The sequence below is a fragment of the Ictalurus punctatus genome, chromosome 5, assembly GCF_001660625.3.
Source record: "Ictalurus punctatus breed USDA103 chromosome 5, Coco_2.0, whole genome shotgun sequence".
In the NCBI taxonomy this organism is placed as follows: domain Eukaryota; kingdom Metazoa; phylum Chordata; class Actinopteri; order Siluriformes; family Ictaluridae; genus Ictalurus; species Ictalurus punctatus.
The window spans coordinates 9,429,747-9,449,234 of record NC_030420.2 but is presented as its reverse complement, the minus strand read 5'-3'; the positions used below and the strand labels follow the sequence as shown (position 1 = coordinate 9,449,234).

The 19,488-nt window shown below is 43.1% G+C and overlaps 1 protein-coding gene across 3 annotated transcripts in view; it reads right to left on the bottom strand.

Annotated features, from left to right (window-relative positions):
- Window positions 1-2,250, bottom strand: part of cfap74 (cilia and flagella associated protein 74) — a 69,270-nt gene extending 67,020 nt beyond the window's left edge. For all 3 annotated transcript variants that reach the window (XR_001812607.3, XM_017467177.3, XM_017467179.3), the window contains exon 1: window positions 2,150-2,250. The gene's annotated coding sequence lies outside the window, so the exon portion shown is untranslated. The remainder of the gene's footprint in view (window positions 1-2,149) is intronic.
- Between the last annotated feature and the right edge of the window lie 17,238 nt (window positions 2,251-19,488).

The following is a 19,488-nucleotide window of genomic DNA, read 5'->3' as shown; positions in this document are numbered from 1 at the left end:
CCGTTCTGTATCGCCTTTCCTCAGAAGAATCATTGTCAACAGTGCTACCCACACAATGTCACACGTCCCCTCGTCACGCAGACACATAATGGTTATTCCATCATTGAACACATGCGGTCTGCCTTACCTTCAGAGGACGAGTCTGTGAGTGTTGTCTAATTTCCACAACAACCTGCTCATTTATGGAATTATCCAATCAACCAATCATATGGCGTCAATCATGCAGATACAGGTCCAGAGCTTCAGTTAATGTACACATCAAACATCAGAATGAGAAGAAATGTGATCTTTGACCGTGGCATGTTGGTGCCAGATAGGCTGGTTTGAGTATTTCAAAAATACTACGTTAGGCTATGGTAACTCAACTAACCACATTTTACAACAGTGGTGAGCAGAAAGGCATCTCAGAACACCCAACAAGTCAAATCTTGAGGTGGAGGAAGGAAATTTTACAAAAGAAAAAGGTTCCACTCCTATCAGCCAGGAACAGCAATCTGAGGCTACAGTGAGCAGACTCAACAAAAGTGGGCTGCTGAATATTGGAAAAACGCTAAAAGACGTTTTTTTGAATCTTCAGCTGCCCAGTTTCTGTGAACCTGCGCCCACTATTGCATCAGATTCCTGTTCTGAAATACTCAAACCAGCCCATCTGGCATCAGTAGCTGTTGCCAATGAGATCACATTTTTTCCCATTCTGATGTTTGATGTGAACATCAACTGAAGCTCTTGACCTGATTTTATGCATTGTGCTGCTGCTACATGATTGGCTGATTGAATATCGCATGAATGAGCCAGATGTATGGATGTTTCTCTTAAAGTGTGTATTTGAACAGTTGCCTCCAAGAGACAGTAATTGTCTTCAGTGACCTGGGATGGTGGTGGGTGCTTGGTTACAATATGTCATAGTGTACTAAAAGATGTGCATTTATGGCCACTGGTAGGTTCTTGTAAGGATTTTTACAATTACAGGTAAGGTATTGTATGTTCTTTGTTATTAGAAGTATTAAAGACAAGACAAGTAGAAATAACAATTTTGGTAATGTCAATAATTTTTCGGTTTTTGGGATAATTTTAATCTATAACATCTTTTTAGACTGTAGTGATAAAAATATCAGAACAGGAAAAAAAAATCTTTCACTGTTTGTGTCCACTTACGAACACCGCATTAACTGCATTAACTTAGCACCTTTGATGAAGACTTGAAGCTCCGCCCACATCACGTCATCTCATATATCCCTGAAAAGTTTGTTTCCTCATACACGTGTAACGCTAGTTTATGTCTCATTTATGTGTTATAATTCAATAGACTACACTTACTATAGTGGAAACATGTTAAACCAAATGTAGAGCCCCCCAAATTATGTTTTTATTTTTTAATTCAGACCGAAAATCTCAGTGACTAATTGATCTGCAATCACGGACATATAAAGTGTCCTTATATATAAATATATAGAAATTAATTGTTGCGCAATAACCCTCATAGCTCAACTTCACAAATCCTCTTATCTTTCTACTGTGGTTATGGAGCTATTAGCATTTTTAAATACCCATTTCTATTGTTTGTTATGAAAATAAAAATGATTTATTTTTATATAGGATATTCATCTCAAAATAACAAGAAGAAACAAGATGCTTTTCTCGTATAAAGGACTTTTCTAATAGTAAGAAAAAACAAAACTCGTAAAAAACGAGATGCTTTTCCTCATAATAACGAGTTGTTTTTCTCATAATAACGAGATAATATTCTCATAATAACGAGATGCTTTTCCTCATAATAACGAGATAATATTCTCATAATAACGAAATGTTTTTTCTCACAATAACGAAATGTTTTCTAAAAGTAAACTAGAGACTTTTCTCCTAATGATATGTTTTACCTCGTGTATAACATTTCTCTTTTACTCATGTGTATTTTAATGAATATACTTCTATACTGTAAATAGTTCAGTACACTTACAGACTGCATTAGCTACTGTAGCTAGATTAGCTTCCGCTTTCACCCTGAGTGGTTTACCTGACCTTAGCTAAGCTAAACGTCCTTAACTATTAAAAATTAACACCTATTATGCTAGTCATTATAGCCATGGATGTACATTATTACAGTTTTTGTCTACAGTTTTTTTTTTTAGGTTTTTTTCCCCCCTCTTACCAACTTCTGAGAAAGCACCTCTCTTCACTTGAGCTGTAAGCTGCCCTTTCGGTTGAGCTCGAGCTCCTGTTTGCTGCGTTTCCATGGACACTGGAGCGAGCGCCGAGACTGCTGGCAGAATTCCAAATGGCGTTCCTGTTGACTATACAATGCACTGTATAGTGTGTACAAGCTGTTACTTTATACCGGATGTAGTGCGCCTATATAGGGAGTGCGGAGTCATTTGGAATGCAGCCCTCCGTTTAAGTTCAGAAGCTAAACAACTCTGTTTCTTGATCTTCAGGAGCATTTAGGTGCACAATATGTTTAAGAAAACTGGTAATAAATGGATGGATGGGAGTATTTATTGTATTTTATTGTTTTAGGTTCTAAATGTTTAAAGCTTGGTGTTTGTCATGTATGTGTAGCTCAATGTTTTTGATAGCCAACAGAAATAAATAGGATAAAAGATTGAAACATCTTCACGGACAACACTGTTTGAGAACAAAAAATAGTAGTAATATCTTCACTGCATTACATGAGGCAAAACATCTGGGTTATGCACGCAACCCTGTTCCCTGTGAGAAGGGAATGAGAAGTTGCGTGAGCTTTACGCTGTGGGAAGTGCCTTCATGCATGACCGGTATCTGAAGCTTGTGTAACATCATGCCTATAGGCCTGCCGTGATCAGGTGAGGTGGCAATTAAGCGTGTCGCGTGATATTAAAATGGCACCTGTGAACCGCGCCATCAACCTCTACTATCTGAAGCGAAGACACAATTTACAGGCATGCCCCAGAATGACAAATGTAACTGGTTGTTGTCTGCATTGTGTTTTCTTTTAACCAAATAAATAGGCTGTTGGCAACTGGTCGACTCTTCATCTACTCTCTGACAAAGAGATAACACAATCTCATAGAGTGTGTGCTTTCGCCCTTAATATTTCTCTCCCATGCAAACACAACCGCAGAAAGGGGGTAAGAGGAGGTGCAAAGGAATAAAATCAATAAAATAAAGATTCAACAAAAATGACAAAAGACATACCTGACAAAGAGATAACAGAGTCTCATACAGTGTTTGCTTTCGCCCTCAACATTTCTGTAAAATACATTTCAAGTTCACTGCAATTAACACGTGCTTCAAGTTCATGGATGAGGCATAAATTTAATTACCTTAACCTTAATTAAAGTGAAGACATGAAAACAGTAAATCATACATGGGAAATAATGTCATAAATACGATTTAGAAAAAGAATGCTAGTTTAAATGCGATTTTTAAGGCAAAGATGAAATTGGATTAATCAGAGCTTATTAAAATCCTACCTCTCCCATGCAAACACAGTGCAGAAAGGGAACAGGAGGTGCAAAGAGAGGAAGTTAACATTTACACGCTGCAGTCACAAAATTAAAGGGGAAGATGGATACAGTCAGTTCAGGTATACATTTTTCAGTAATTCTATATATTAAATGTATAGTATACTTTCCATACCCATTACACAAAGCTATGCAATGTCTCGTTCCCATCTTAGGGAACAGGGTTACATGTGTATGAAAGGTAACACAATGTTGCGTGAGCTTTATGCTGTTGGAATGAGAATTCCCACTCCAACCCACTCCGAGGGTCACTGCAAGACACTCAAGCCCGGGGTGGAATGTATATCCAGGTTGTAATATCGAATGAATGTGCGCGGCATAGACCATCCCGCTGCAGCACATATATCCTGTAAGGGTACCCCTTTGGACAAAGCCTTCAAGAAGGCAACCCCTAGAATAAGCCCTTATGCCCAAAGGCATAGCGAGAATTAGAGATGTGCTGCTTCGACACAGCATCACACCTACTGTCGCTGGCAAAGCAGACCAGCAGCTGCTCCGACTTGGATGGACATAAGTACCGAGAGCCTTTACTGGACACAGTAGGTGCAATTTCTCTTGTTCCAGTGTGAGGATTGGAGGAGGGCAGAAAGCCTGCAACACTACAGGCTGGGCAGCAGATGTATGCACTCTAGGAATATAATATAGCCTAGGATATTGGAAGGTCTTGGCTAATCCAGGGGCAAAGTCAAGGCACGAAGGGGCAACAGAGAGATATCGTAGATCTTCTATTCGCTTGAGAGATGTCAGGGCCAGCAGAAAAGCTACCTTTAGAGTCAGAAGCATCTTAGAGGCTGACTCTAAGGGCTCATATAGGGCACCTGACAGACCTTTCAGGACCACAGAAATGTCCCAGGAAGGTATGCATGGTCTGCAGATGAATGCTCTCAGCTGCCTGACACCACGCATAAACCTCAAAGTTAGAGGATTTTGCCCCACAGAGGCTCCATCAATAGGGGCATGGCTGGCCAAAATGGCGGCCACACAGACCCTGATTGTAGAAGGAACCAACCCTGCTGAGAAACGTCCTTGTAAGAACTCCAGGGCTGTAGCTATTGTGCAGGTCACTAGGTCTAGCTGACATTCATCACACGACGATACAAAGTTGCTACTAGCAGTAGACGTAGATGGTCTTGGCAAACTCTAGCTAGAAATTGTGGGAGCAGAGCGATCAGGGGAATATGTGTGATATGTGCGATATGTGCACCATGGCGTCCAGCCCCAATGGTGTGGGAGGAGTGAGGGAGGACCACTGCAGGCAGTGTGTTGTCTCCTCAGAGGTGAACACATCCACTTCCGCTTGGCCGAACCTCTGCCATAAGGACATCACCACTTGAGGATGGAGCCTCCAACCCCCAGGCCTCAGCCTCTGCCTCAACAGGATCTCTGCCACCATGTGTGAAGGTGCAAGGTGATAAAGCTAGCCTCATGGGAAGAACCCAATATTGGTACACATTGTCTCCAAATGTGAACCTCAGGTACTTCCTGTGACATGGTGATATTTCTATGTGGAAATATGCATCTTTTAGATCTATTTTCACAACCCAGTCCTCGAATTGAATCTGTGCAACGGTAAGTTTGAGGGTCAGCATCTTGAACCTCTATGTCCAAAGATCACGGGTCAGATGATGCAGATCTAAAATTGGCCGCATACTCCGTTCTTTTTTGCAGACCAGGAAATAATGGCTGTAAAAACCTCCCTCCCTCAGGGAATGGGGTACATGTTCTATGGCTCCTTCGTTCTTTGCTCTGCTCTGTGCTGACTACTGTTGTGAGCACACCTTTGAACCAGGGGGTCAAGCTCTGAACTGGACCCGGTCACCCTTTTCTACGGTACACAGAACCCATGGAGACACATTTGGCAGTAGTTCCCATGCTGCCAGATGGTCTTTAAGTGATGTTAACTTTTCCACATTCTATTGGAGGGAAAGCATCAGATTTTCATTGCCCTGTGACAGCTCGCTGACCAGAGAACACTAAAAACTTGGGACAGTCTTGGCTAGGGGAGGCCCTACAGTACTACTGGGAGCTAACTGCCCTAACAATCTCATGTCCTCTGATACGTCCCTCTGCAACACTGCCATTGTATTCAGTGACCCACAAGCAAGACCCACTGCTGCATAGGCCTTGCTCACAAGTGCCTCCTCCACCTTCGGCATAGCTAAATAACCATGCCATTCATTCTCCATGATGGCTGAATAATCCAACATCATGGGGTTATAAATACCTTTTATGTATGGTTTTCCTCAGGAACGTGATATTTCATCATGCACTTTTGGAAAAAAGGTGAGTTTTCTGCGTTGTGAGGGAGATTTATTTTCACTGGGGAGAAAAAAGCTTGTCCAAGCTTAGTAATCACTTCAAGCAGCTTGAGAGCAACTCTCCGTTTTTGGCACACCCTTCTATCACCTCGGAGTCAGAGATGAATTTCCATAGCAGAAGAAGGAGTCGCAACGCGAGCTCCAAAATCCAGTGGAGAGTCAGACCTGGAAGACACAGCAAGAGATAGAACAGCGCTTGTCTCCGGCTCCTCTTCCAAATACAATATCCCCAGGACCTGAGCCGGCTGGCTGTCTTGTCAGCTGATCCCCGAGGCTCTGAAACCCAACTCCCTTTGGCCGCGAAGAGAGCAAGTCACGAGTGGAGCTGCCTGATTGTAAGATGTTCACAATGCACACAATCAGACCTGTCGAGGGCTGCCCTGGCATGCTCTATCCCTAGACACTTCACACAGAAAGTGTCCCCCCCCGCCCCCCAACCCGGTGAAACGGGTGCAAGGTGTGATACACTTCCTGAATCCTCTCTTACTCATACTTTTCTCTCTCTTTTTTTTTAAAAAGACATACAGTCTCACTGAAGATATTAAGGCTGACGGTGTGGTTCAAAGGTGCCGTTTTTATGTCAGGTGATGCACTTAATTGCCATGTCACCTGATCACGGAAGGCCTATAAATATGCATGGTGTTACACAAGCTTCAGATACCGGTCAAGCGCGAGGGCGCTTCCCACACCATAAAGTTCTTGCAACGTTGAGTTCCCTTTGAAAGGGAACATGACTTACGCTAGCTCATAAGCTGAATTTCAGATTCTAGATTCATGTGTAATGGACCATAGGAGATTTTGGTGTGTGTGTGTGTGTGTGTGTGTGTGTGTGTGTGTGTGTGGGCATGGGATAAGATAAGATAAGATAAGATAATACTTTAGTAATCCTCAGATGGAGAAATTATGGTGTCACAGCAGCAGCAAAAAAAGAGATAAAAGAGAAAAAGAGATAGAAAGGAGAACAACACAGGGATATTTAAAGAGTATATACAAGATGTATAAATATGTATAGACATAAGTACAAACGCTATACACACACACACACACACACACACACACACACACACACATACACATATATACAGATGAGCAGTATATACAACAAACAACAATGTACAGTTCCACTATACAAATAGCCCATGTACATATCACATATGTACAGTGTACACAATACTATATACATATTGCAGCTGTACGGTACAATGTAGTAGCATACAGTATCTCACAAAAGTGAGTACACCCCTCACATTTTTGTAAATATTTGATTATATCTTTTCATGTGACAACCCTGAAGAAATGACACTTTGCTACAATGTAAAGTAGTGAGTGTACAGCTTGTGTAACAGTGTAAATTTGCTGTCCCCTCAAAATAACTCAACACACAGCCATTAATGTCTAAACCGTTGGAAACAAAAGTGAGTACACCCCTAAGTGAAAATGTCCAAATTGGGCCCAATGTGTCAATATTTTATGTGGCTACCATTATTTTCCAGCACTGCCTTAACCCTCTTGGCATGGAGTTCACCAGAGCTTCACAGGTTGCCACTGGAGTCCTCTTCCACTCCTCCATGACGACATCACGGAGCTGGTGGATGTTAGAGACCTTGTGCTCCTCCACCTTCCGTTTGAGGATGCCCTACAGATGCTCAATAGGGTTTAGGTTTGGAGACATGCTTGGCCAGTCCATCACCTTCACCCTCAGTTTCTTTAGCAAGGCAGTGGAGGTGTGTTTGGGGTCGTTATCATGCTGGAATACTGTCCTGCGGCCCAGTCTCCGAAGGGAGGGGATCATGCTCTGCTTCAGTATGTCACAGTACATGTTGGCATTCATGCTTCCCTCAATGAACTGTAGCTCCCCAGTGCCGGCAGCCCTCATGCAGCCCCAGACCATGACAATCCCACCGCCATGCTTGACTGTAGGCAAGACACACTTGTCTTTGTACTCCTCACATGGTTGCCGCCACACACGCTTGACACCATCTGAACCAAATAAGTTTATCTTGGTCTCATCAGACCACAGGACATGGTTCCAGTAATCCATGTCCTTAGTCTGCATGTCTTCAGCAAACTGTTTGCGGGCTTTCTTGTGCATCATCTTTAGAAGAGGCTTCCTTCTGGGACGACAGCCATGCAGACCAATTTGATGCAGTGTGCGACGTATGGTCTGAGCACAGACAGGCTGACCCCCCCACCCCTTCAACCTCTGCAGCAATGCTGACAGCAATCGTACGTCTATTTCCCAAAGACAACCTCTGGATATGACACTGAGCACATGCATCCAACTTCTTTGGTCGACCATGGCGAGGCCTGTTCTGAGTGGAACCTGTCCTGTTAAACTGCTATATGGTCTTTGCTACCGTGCTGCAGCTCAGTGTCAGGGTCTTGGCAATCTTCTTAAAGCTTAGGCCATCTTTTAACACTAACAAGTCACATGATACCAGGGAGGGAAAATGGCTAATTGGGCCCAATTTGGACATTTTCACTTAGGGGTGTACTCACTTTTGTTGCCTTTTGTTAGACATTAATAGCTGTGTGTTGAGTTATTTTGAGGGGACAGCAAATTTACACTGTTACACAAGCTGTACACTCACTACTTTACATTGTAGCAAAGTATCATTTCTTCAGTGTCGTCACATGAAAAGGTATAATCAAATATTTACAAAAATGTCAGGGGTGTACTCACTTTTGTGAGATACTGTATGTATATGTAGTGTAGTAAAAGTAAAGTCAAGGGAGGGGGTGGTTAGGTGTTGTACAGTCTGATGGCTGTCGGCACAAAGAAACATCTGAAGCGTTCCATCTTGCCCCGGGGTGGGGGGGATGTAGTGAGCCTACGGCTGAGGATGTTCTTGCTCTTATGTATGCTACTGTTTGTATTTAAGCAAGGAAATGCTTTTAAATATTCTGTTCTGTGCTAAAATGCACAAATGGAGAAGATGAACATGGACAGCAGGATAAGAACACGGAAATTCATTTACATTATCAGATTTAAATTAAACAGCATGCAAATATATGCCCTCCGCCTTTCATCGTAGTGGCAGTGTTGATAAGGATCTTCTTCTCATCAGCAGAATTTCTAGAATACCTGAGGAAAAAGCACAGAATAAGCTGAATATCAATTCATTGAATCCTTCAGATGCTTCTGATTTGTCTGTGTGCATGTGTGTATGCCAAATTCAGCTTCTTATTTTAACATAAGTAGGTGAGTTAAGTATATAGTGAAAACCAGCATTTGTGCCACAGCCCATACAGCACAACATAGAGTTAAATGAGCAGTAATGTATCTCAAATTATCCCATGACACTTCTGACGATAAAGATGTGTAGTGTCCTGAGGGCAGGAGACAATGCTCTTCATGCTGAAACACCTACTCTCGTCTCTTGAGGAATGAAATGTGGAAACCAGGGCAGATAGGAATACGTTAGGAAACGCAAGCTGCGTCTCAAACCTCCGGAGAACTGCAGTGACACAGATACTGTACTTCAGCCAGTAGCTGAGAGCTCCTTCCACATTGCTGGGCAGATAAGTGAAAAGCCAAACATAAGTCGGTCATGTTTTGGCAGCATGTGTTGGACAGACCTGTACTGCTTATTTTTTAGATACAAAATGTAATATTATGATTCAATGGACTGTAAGTCGCTTTGACTCATGAAATCTGCATCCTGGACATGATCCATCTCAGCCGTCATGATGATTTATTACAGCATTTAGCTTTAAAAAAAAACATCAATGGGTTGTTTTGTGATAAATCGCTTGCTGGCTGTTTTGAGCGATTAAGCTTTCAGCACAATATCAGTTATCCAGGATCCACTAAAATAATTTCTTTTGGAAGTAGCAGGATTTGGGTTGACCCTGAAAAGCTCCAGAAAACGGGTCAAATGGTTGCATAGGAAAGTATAGGGTGAGAGTACAGACAGCCTCAACCATCCACAGATCATGAAAACCCTGTCAGGTAACTGTTATCAAGCAGTCTATCAACTAATTTTAAATAATAGGTCAACACTTTATGCATGTTGATGTGTAGTAGATAATCTATACATAGTCTATAACTGGTAGATGGCAGTCTGGATACAGACCCAGCAACTTGAAGGAAAAAAACTGGCCATCAACTCTAATATTTTTAAATATGAACTTGCGTGGCTTCTGTAGCAGACCCCCTGTCGCTGTTTATCCAATCACATGCATTTATGTAAATGATTTAGCAGAAGGCAGCTCATCGGACCAGGCACTAGAGACACTATCTCAAAAAGGGAAAAGTTTTCACAGATTTGAATAGATTTATCATTTTATTTATCCTCTCTGGTCTGATAAGGGCACTGATGACATGTATTTATTCTCCCTGCTTCAAATACAAAACTCTTCCAATCTATTCAGAGTTTTGGTGATAGTCAAAAGTGGTAAGATGAAGCACCACTTTTAAAAAAAATATTACCACTTTATTACCAATTATCTCAGTTAAAGCCATAAAATCATCATTGCTGGCTAAACATTTACAGTGAACTGGTGCCACCATTCAGTCATGTTAGTTGATTTTCCAGACTTTTGTAAGCAAGGCATTTTATGTTTTATGTTCACTTTATTTGGATGGTCCAGTTTACAGCTATTGATGTTTAACAGATCTAAACATCTATAGACTATATCAGTTCATCCCCAACTCATTCAGTTTGTGCAGACATTGACACATTGTAGACTGCTACATTTTATGCTCAGTTAATGTTTTTGAAAGATTGCTAAAAAATCAGTTGACACATTGAGAAGCAGTTGATGGCTGGTTCATTATAGGGCTTTTGTAGTGTCTGCAGTTGACTATTCAAAACTATATTTTGTTATATTTCATAAAATAAATCAACAAATCTGAAAAATGTGTTTGGTAGGAGAGTGTGTTTAAATTTTACATTCTTGTTTTTTTTTTTTCTTTCTTTTTAACAATGCAGGTAAAATTATCCCTTATATGCATGCGATAGGGGCATGGTTGCTTAGTGGTTAGCATGTGTGCCTTGGGTGTTCAAATCCTGCCTCCACCCTGTGTGCCCGGAGTTTGCGTGTTCTCCCTGTACTTCGGGGTTTCCTCCGGTTTCCTCCCCCGATCCAAAGACATGCATTGTAGGTTGATTGACATTTCCAAATTGTCCATAGTGTGTGATTGTGCACTGCAATGGGTTGGCACCTCATCCAGGGTGTCCCCTGCCCTGTGCCCTGAGTTCCCTGGATGGGCTCCATGCTCCTGGTGACCCTGTGAAGGTATGGAAAATGGATGGATGGAAGGATACATGTGATATTCCTGGTATGCTGATATTTGAAAATGGTTCAAGTTATTAAAAAATACCTGGACCTCCATACTGGCCTACATATTTACTACAATGCTTAGGCCTTCACATATAAACACATGCAGTGCACATTGTGGTTATTCTCAACACAAAAAGACAAATAATGAGTAATAAAGCCAGCAAATTACCCTGCAACACATACTCATGTTCAGTAACCAATTTATCCTGATTGGGGTCATGGTGGATCTGGTGCCTATATCCTCTGAATACTGAGCGTGAGGTGGGAATTCATCCTGGATTGGATGCTATGCATCATGCACAGAAACACTGACACACTCATTCACCTACTACCATGTTTTTAGAACAGTATCGAACCTGGAACACTGAAGCTGTGAGACATCAATGCTACTCACTGCACCACCATGCCGCCTTCCAACATGCACGCATACACAAAATGTATATATGAACAAATAAATTATTTAATAACTTCCCACAGTTTTTCAGAGAAAATCGTATATGCAGGGAAAACAGTACACACACACACACACACACACACACACACACACACACACACACACACACACACACACACACAAACACACACACACAGAAACAATAGCGAGAGAAAGCACTGGAAACATGGGGAAGGGGAAGAAACAGGGAAATACACAAGGCTCCGACCCGGACCATGACACCTGGATAGCCACAACACTGCCTAATTTCAGTGCTTTGATACACATGAAGAACTTTTTCAGCAGTGGGTAACAAATACAATTGAGTCACAAATGAAATCAGCAAAGCAGTGCACACTAATGAGTGTGCAAAATAGACTGCATTGTTGTTCTGTACAGACAGGACTGTGAACAATGTTTAGTAGAAGATTGGATTTTGTCTTGATGCTTGCAGCAATTTACGTCCTCACACACACACACACACACACACACACACACACACAAACACACACCCTCCCACGTACAGTAACTCCTTATGTATATTTATATACCACGTATATTATTGCTCCTACAGTGAGAAAGATGGACTGCTGGTGTTAATGCACCACTGGAAAACAACTAAAGACTGTGTTGTTGTCTGTTAAACAATTCTGTGTTTTTTTCTATATTCTCTCCTTTACCTGCTCATTGTGCTTCAGTACACTCAAACCTATGGACAATTAATGCATATTCATGTGTGGATATGCAGATATACACATATACAGAAGCTGAAAGATACTGCAGGGATTTTTTTCCTTAGGTTGTTGTGGCAACTGCATTGTGTCTAGAGGAGCCTATATATACCAAGAAGGTCAGAAAATTACATGTGTGCACTTAATAATATAAGACCACAGTGATAATTTAACACCTACAGATTTTATTTATCACATGCAGTGATGTTGCAGGTAGTGTTGTGGCCTCACAGCTCCAGGGTGTGTGGTTCAATCCCAAACTCAGTTTACTGTCTGTGTAGAGTTTGTAGGTGTGTTTTCCGTGTGTCTATTTCCTCCTGAATCTCTGGTTTCCTCCGAAAATTATGTTGGCAGGTTGACTGGCTATAGTAAATGTGTGAATATGTGTGTGAATGTGTGTGTGCATGTTTTTCTGTGATGGACTGGCATCACATCCAGTGTGTATTCTCACCTTGCCCTCAATGTTCCCGGGATATTCCCACCTTGCCCCAGCGTTCCCGGGATATTCCCACCTCACCCCCAGCGTTCTTGCAATATTCCGACCTCACCCGCAGCGTTCTTGGAATATTCCCACCTTACACCAGTGTTCCCGGGATATTCTTACCTCGCCCCCAGTGTTCTTGCAATATTCCGACCTCACCCGCAGCGTTCTTGGAATATTCCCACCTCATCCCCAGCGTTCCCGGGATATTCCCACCTCTCCCCCAATGATCCTAGGATATTCCCACCACGCCCACAGCATACCTGAGAAATTCCCACTTCACCCCCCGTGTTCCCGGGATATTCACACTTCGCCCCAGTGTTCCCGGGATATTCCCACTTCGCCCCCAGTATTCCCGGGATATTCCCACTACGCTCCTAATGTCCCAGGATATTCCCACCTCACTGCCAGTTTTTTTGGGGATATTCCCACCTCTCCCCTGTCTTCCCAAATCATTCCCACCTCGTCTGCAGTGTTCTGGGGATATTCCCATCTTGCCCCCGCGTTCTTGGGATATTCCCACCTCCCCCACAGTGTTTCTGGGATATTCCCACCTCCCCCCAGTGTTCTTGGAATATTCCCACCTTTCCCCTAGTGTTCCTGGGATATACCCACCTCACCTCCAGAGTTCCCGGGATATTTCAACCTTGCCACCAGTGTTCCTGGGATACTGCCACCTTGCCCACAGTGTACCAGGGATATTGCCACCTCGCCCACAGTGGTCCTGGGATATTCCCACCATGCACAAAGTGTTCCCGGGATATACCCACCTTGCTCCAATGGTTCTCAGGATATTCTGACCTCACACCAAGTGTTCCCGAATATTCCCACCTCACCCCCAGTGATCCTGGGATATTGTGTACTCACACAAAGTGCTCCCAGGATATTCCCACATCACCCACAGTGTTCCCAGGATAATCTCACCTCACCCACAGTGTTCCCAGGATATTACTACCTCGACCACAGTGTTCACGCAATATTTACACCTCGCCTCAAGGGTTCCCGGGATATTCCCACCTCGTCTTCAATTTTCTTGGGATATTTCCACCTCGCCACAGTGTCCAGGGATATTCCCACTTTTCCCCTCAGTGTTCTCGGGAAATTCCTACCTCATCCAGTGTTCCCAGGATATTCCCACCTTGCCCTCAATGCTGTCGGGATATTCCTACCTCACCCACAGTGTTCTGGAGATATTCCCACTTTTGCCCAGTGTTCTCAAGATATTTCCAGCTCGTCCACTGTGTTCCTGGGGATTTTCCAACTTTGCCCTGAGTGTTCCCAGGATATTTCGACTTCACCCACAGTGTTCCTGGGATCTTTGCACCTTGCCTCCAGTGTTCCCAGGATATTCCCACCTCACCCCAAGGCCCCAGTGTTCCTGGGAAATTCCCACGTCACCCTCAGTGTTCCCGGGATCTCCCCTCCTTGGCCGCAGTGTTCCTGGGATATTCCCACCTTGCCTGCAGTGTTCTTGAGATATTCCCACATAGCCCCCAGTGTTCCTGGGATATTCCCACATTTCTCCCATTGTTCTCAGGATATTTCCACCTCACCCATGGTGATCCTGGGATATTCACACCATGCCCCCAGTGTTCCCGGAATATTCCCATCTCACCCACAGTGTTCCTGGGATATTCCCTCCTCGCCCGCAGTGTTCCTGGGATATTTGGACCTCACTACCAGTGTTCCAGGGATATTCCTACCTCAATCCCAGTATTCCAGGGATATTCCCACCTTGCCCCCAGTGTTCTCAGGATATTCCCACCTCACCCCCAGTGTTCCAGGGATATTCCCACCTCATCTGCAGTGTTCCCGCGATATTCCCAACTCACCCTCAGTGTTCCATGGATATTCCCACCTCGCCTCAACTGTTCCAGGGATATTCCCACCTTGCCCACAGTATTCTCGGGATATTCCCACCTCGCCCCCAGTGTTCTCGGGATGTTTCCTCCTCGCCCTCAGTCTTCTACGGATATTCCCACCTCGCCCCCAGTTTTTTTCGGGATGTTCCCACCTTGCCCCAGTGTTCCCGGGATATTCCCACCTCACCCCCAGTGTTGCATGGATATTCCCACCTCGTACACAGCATTCTTGGGAAATTCCCTCCTCGCCCTCAGTGTTCCAGTGATATTCCCACCTCGCACCTAGTGTTCTTGGCATATTCCCACCTCGCACGCAGTGTTCTCGGGAAATTCCCACCTTACACAAAGTGTTCCTGGGATATTTCCACCTCACCCACAGTGTTCACAGGATATTCCCTCATCGCTCCCAGTGTTCCCGCAATATGTACACTTTCCCCCCAAGTGTTCTCGGGATATTGCCTCCTTGCCCCAGTGTTTTCGAGATGTTCCCTCTTTGCCCCCAGTGTGCTCGGGATATTCCCACCTCGTACCAAGTTTCCCGGGATATTCCCATCTTGCACCCAGTGTTCTCGAGATATTCCCAGCTCACAGAAAGTATTCCTTGAATATTCCCACCTCACCCCAAGTATTCTTGGGATATTCCCACCTCACCCCCAGTGTTCCTGGGACATTCCCTCCTCGCCCCAGTGTTCCTGGGATATTCCCACTTTTCCCCCAGTGTCACTTGGATATTCCCACCTTGCCCCAAGTGTCCCGGGATATTCCAACCTCACCCCCAGCATTCTCTGAGTATTTCCACCTCACCCACAGTGTTCTCGGGATATTCCCATCTCGCTCCCAGTGTTCCCGGTATTTTCCCACCTCGCCCACAGTGTTCTCAGAACATTCCCATTTCACGTCTCGTTTTCCTGGGACATTCCTACCTCACCCCCAGTGTTCCCAGGATTTCCCCACTTTTCCCCCAGTGTTACAGGGATATTCCCACCTTGCCCCAAGTGTCCCAGGATATTCCCACCTCACCCCCAGTGTTCTCCAGATATTCCCACCTCGCCCCCAGTATTCTCGGGACATTCCCACCTCGCCCCCAGTTTTCTTGGGACATTCCCACCTCGCCCTCAGTGTTTCCAGGATATTCCCACTTAGTCCCCAGTGTTCTCTTGATATTCCCACCTCATCCACTTTGTTCCCAGGATATTGCCCCCTCGCCGCCAGTGTTCATCGGATATTCCCACCTCGCCCCCAGTGTACTTGGGATATTTCCACCTTGCCCCCAGTGTTCTCGGGATATTCCCACTTCTCCCCTGGTGTTCTCTGGATTTCCCATTTCACCCATAGTTTTCTCAGGATATTTCCGCCTCGCCTCCAGTGGTTCCTCCATATTCCCACCACGCCATCCATGTTCCTGGGTATTCCCACTTCGCTCCCAGTGTTGCCAGGATATTTCCACCTTGCCCCCTGTGTTCCAGTGATAGGCTGTGGTTCCACAGTGACTTTATCCACCCGGCTAAAGCATTGTTTAAAGATGCATTACAATTCATTTGTATTCACTTTGGCTCACATCAACACTGAACCCTTTCCTGCCATCTTTATTTAGCGTAGTAACATTTTCAGGAGTAAATCCTGTGCAACAAATCTTTACTCTTAAAGATGATAGAAAACATTTAGAGTGATACCTTAGAATAACCAGTTTGGTGTTCATAGTCTTTCGATGTGTCTTGGAGAGCACAAAGATGTTTTAAAAAGTTTGTGTTAAAAATCAAGGAAGACCAGGACTGATCAAAAGTATGACTGGCTCTTTTGTGCTCACTGTTTTTTTCTTCTTTTAATTGGTGCCACAAAGAATAATTAATAAAATTACCACCATGTTTAAATGATGATGACGATGATGATGATGATGATTTCGGTTGTTGTTGTTTTATTGGGGCTCCAACAAAAATGGATAAAGAATCATAAATATTACAAAAAAGTTCTCTACTGAAAAAAGATTTCATTCCTATTGCATCCAGGGCTGGTTGCTCCCTATAGGCAGAGTAGGCAATTGCCTAGGGTCTTGGGCTTGGAGGCAGGGCCTCCATAACCGTAAAAAATCACTATACAATAGTTCACAAATCAAGACAATCAGCAAATGACTAGGCTATTTGTCCATTGGATATAGATTAATTGTCACTCACCTGTAGTCAAATCAATTAATGTCACCATTTCAAAGTGGGTCCCACCCTCTGAATGTAGGGTAGAGATAGGGTATTATAGGGTATCTCTGAAGAGATAGGGTAAGATGACCAAAATGAAAAAATGTAACTTTTCTGTAGCTGAGTGACTTTTAGTCAGTGGCATATGATGATGCCAAAACGAACACATCCTACGGGGACTGCTGTGCAAAATGTTAAACAGGCATGCAAAGAAAATGCAGCTCGTGATGAAGGTATGTGAGTTGTAATCATCTACTTTGGAGTGATTGTTATGTATTCTAAAAATAAACTGGGTCTTGTTCTATCGATCAGCATCATTTCGGGATACAGTTGCAATCAAGATTATTCAACCCCTATTACAATCCAGGTTTATTGTCAAAATTTCAGACTTTCAGCTGTTTGCAATGAACAAATCAAACAAAAGCAATTTATATAGATCAACACAACAAATTCTTCAAGTGGTTTCCCAAAATTAAACTGAAAATGCAACTTATAATGACTTTTCCAGTTTTCAAATTATTCAACCCCTTAATGGCAAGCATCTTTAGTACTTAGTAGAGCACCCTTTTGCTGTTATGACCAGCTGCAAACGAGATGCATACCCAGACACCAGCTTCTGTCAACGTTCCTGAGGAATCATTCCTCATGAGCAATGGCCTCTAGTTCAGTAATATTCTTGGATTTGCGTGCTGCAACCGCCTTCTTCAAATCCTACCAGAGATTTTATATAGGGTTTAAGTCAGGTGACTGTGATGGCCCTGTAGAATCTTCCAGGACTTCTTCGGCAACCAAGCCTTGGTAGAATTTTGAGGTATTCTTGGGATCATTGTCCTGTTGGAAGGTCCAATGAGGCCCAAACTTCAGCTTCCTTACAGATGGCATGACGTTTTCTTCTAGGATTTCCCAATACTTCACTGAATCCATCTTGCCTTCCACATGCTGCAGGTTTCCAGTGCCAGAGGATGCAAAGCAGCCCCAGAGCATCACCAAGCCACCACCATGCTCGACTGTGGACAGAGTGTTCATTCTTCATTCTTCTTCCTCCAGACATACCGCTGATCCAGCGTGCCGAAAAGTTCCAGTTTTGATTCATTGCTCAACAGAACAGAATCCCAAAACTTCTGTGGCTTATTGATATGATTTTGAGCTGACTTTTCTGGTCCTTTTGGGTCAGTAGTGGTGTACGTCTTGGCGTTCTGGCATGGAAACCTTCTGTGTTTAGTACGCTCCATACTGTGCTCACTGGAACCTCAGTGCCTGTTGACACCAAGTCTTGCTGCAGGTCTTTTGCAGTAATTCGAGGGTTTTTTACAAGCTGTTTTCTCTGAACTCTGGTTGCAGCCGTTGATAGCTTCCTTTTTATGCCCTGTCCAGGTATTTCATGTGTTCCAACTCAAGCACACCTGGTGCAACTAATGAAGCCCTTGATTAGTTGCATCAGGTATAATAATAATAATAATAATAATAATAATAATAATAATAATAATAATAATAATAATGAGTCTTTATTGGTCACATATACATATGTACAGTGAAATCCTTTTCTTTGCATGCCCCAGCACGTTAGGAGGTTGGGGTCAGGGCACAGGGTCAGGTATGCATGAGACATCACCTGTTTTGCATATTTGTGCTGTTGTGAGGGATTCTATTCAGTGGGTTGAAATTTTTGAAACTGGAGAAGTCATTATAAGTTGCATTTGTAGTTGAATTTGGGGAAACCACTTGAAGAATTCGTTGTGTTGATCTCAATTGCTTTTGTTTGATTTGTTCATTGCAAACATCCAAATGTCTGTAAATTTTGACAATAAACCTGATTTGCAATGGGGGTTGAATCATTTTCATTGCAACTGTAGATCATTTGCAGATGTATTCTGAATTAAAAAGAGCGTGAACGCCATCCACACGTCAAGACTGTCAGACACTGCAAACTACTACAGTGAAAGTAAAGAAGTTTGTATTCAACATCAAAGAACAAACATACTAGAGCATTTTTTTTTACGTTTCAAAAAAAGGACCTAATCTGTCTTTATATTAGCATACAATTTTATGAAGAAATGAACTATTCTTTCTGATTAGTAGTTTGTCTCTTTCACTTTCACTAGCAGTTGATTTGTGTATATAGTGCATATTTAAGATTTTGCACTGCAATAGCTACATAATATGATTTATAGTCTATACTGGTTCAGTAGGAAGGGGAAATCCTGTCCATACCCAGTTAGGAAAAAATGATGAAGGCACTGATGTTCATTTACTGAAGTGGTGTCCATGGAGTTTTCATCTGTAATTATTTGTTGGCAATGTAATGTTGTCTTGTCTTTTTTTTCTTTTCATTTTACTGTATATAGTAGGCAAAACTGTTTGTTATCCCAAATTGTGCTAATTGCGTCACTTATAAGAACATATCCTGACACTGGTAGTAAAACATATAATGTTTAAACGAGAAAGATCACTGTTCTAGCTCTGAGAAATCAAACAAATGATGTTGGAGAGCGCCTGACTCCGGGAGTTCAGCAGAAAACTGAGCGTTATATAAGAACCCGTAAAAAAAAAGAGAAAGAAAGAAAGAAAAAAGAACTGTGGGTTCTCCACGCGCTCGATTTAATCTGACGCTGTTCTTAGACTCAGATGGAATGGGATTACTGCTGATCTGACCGACTCTAAAGGAAAAGGAGAGAGAGCGCGCGATAG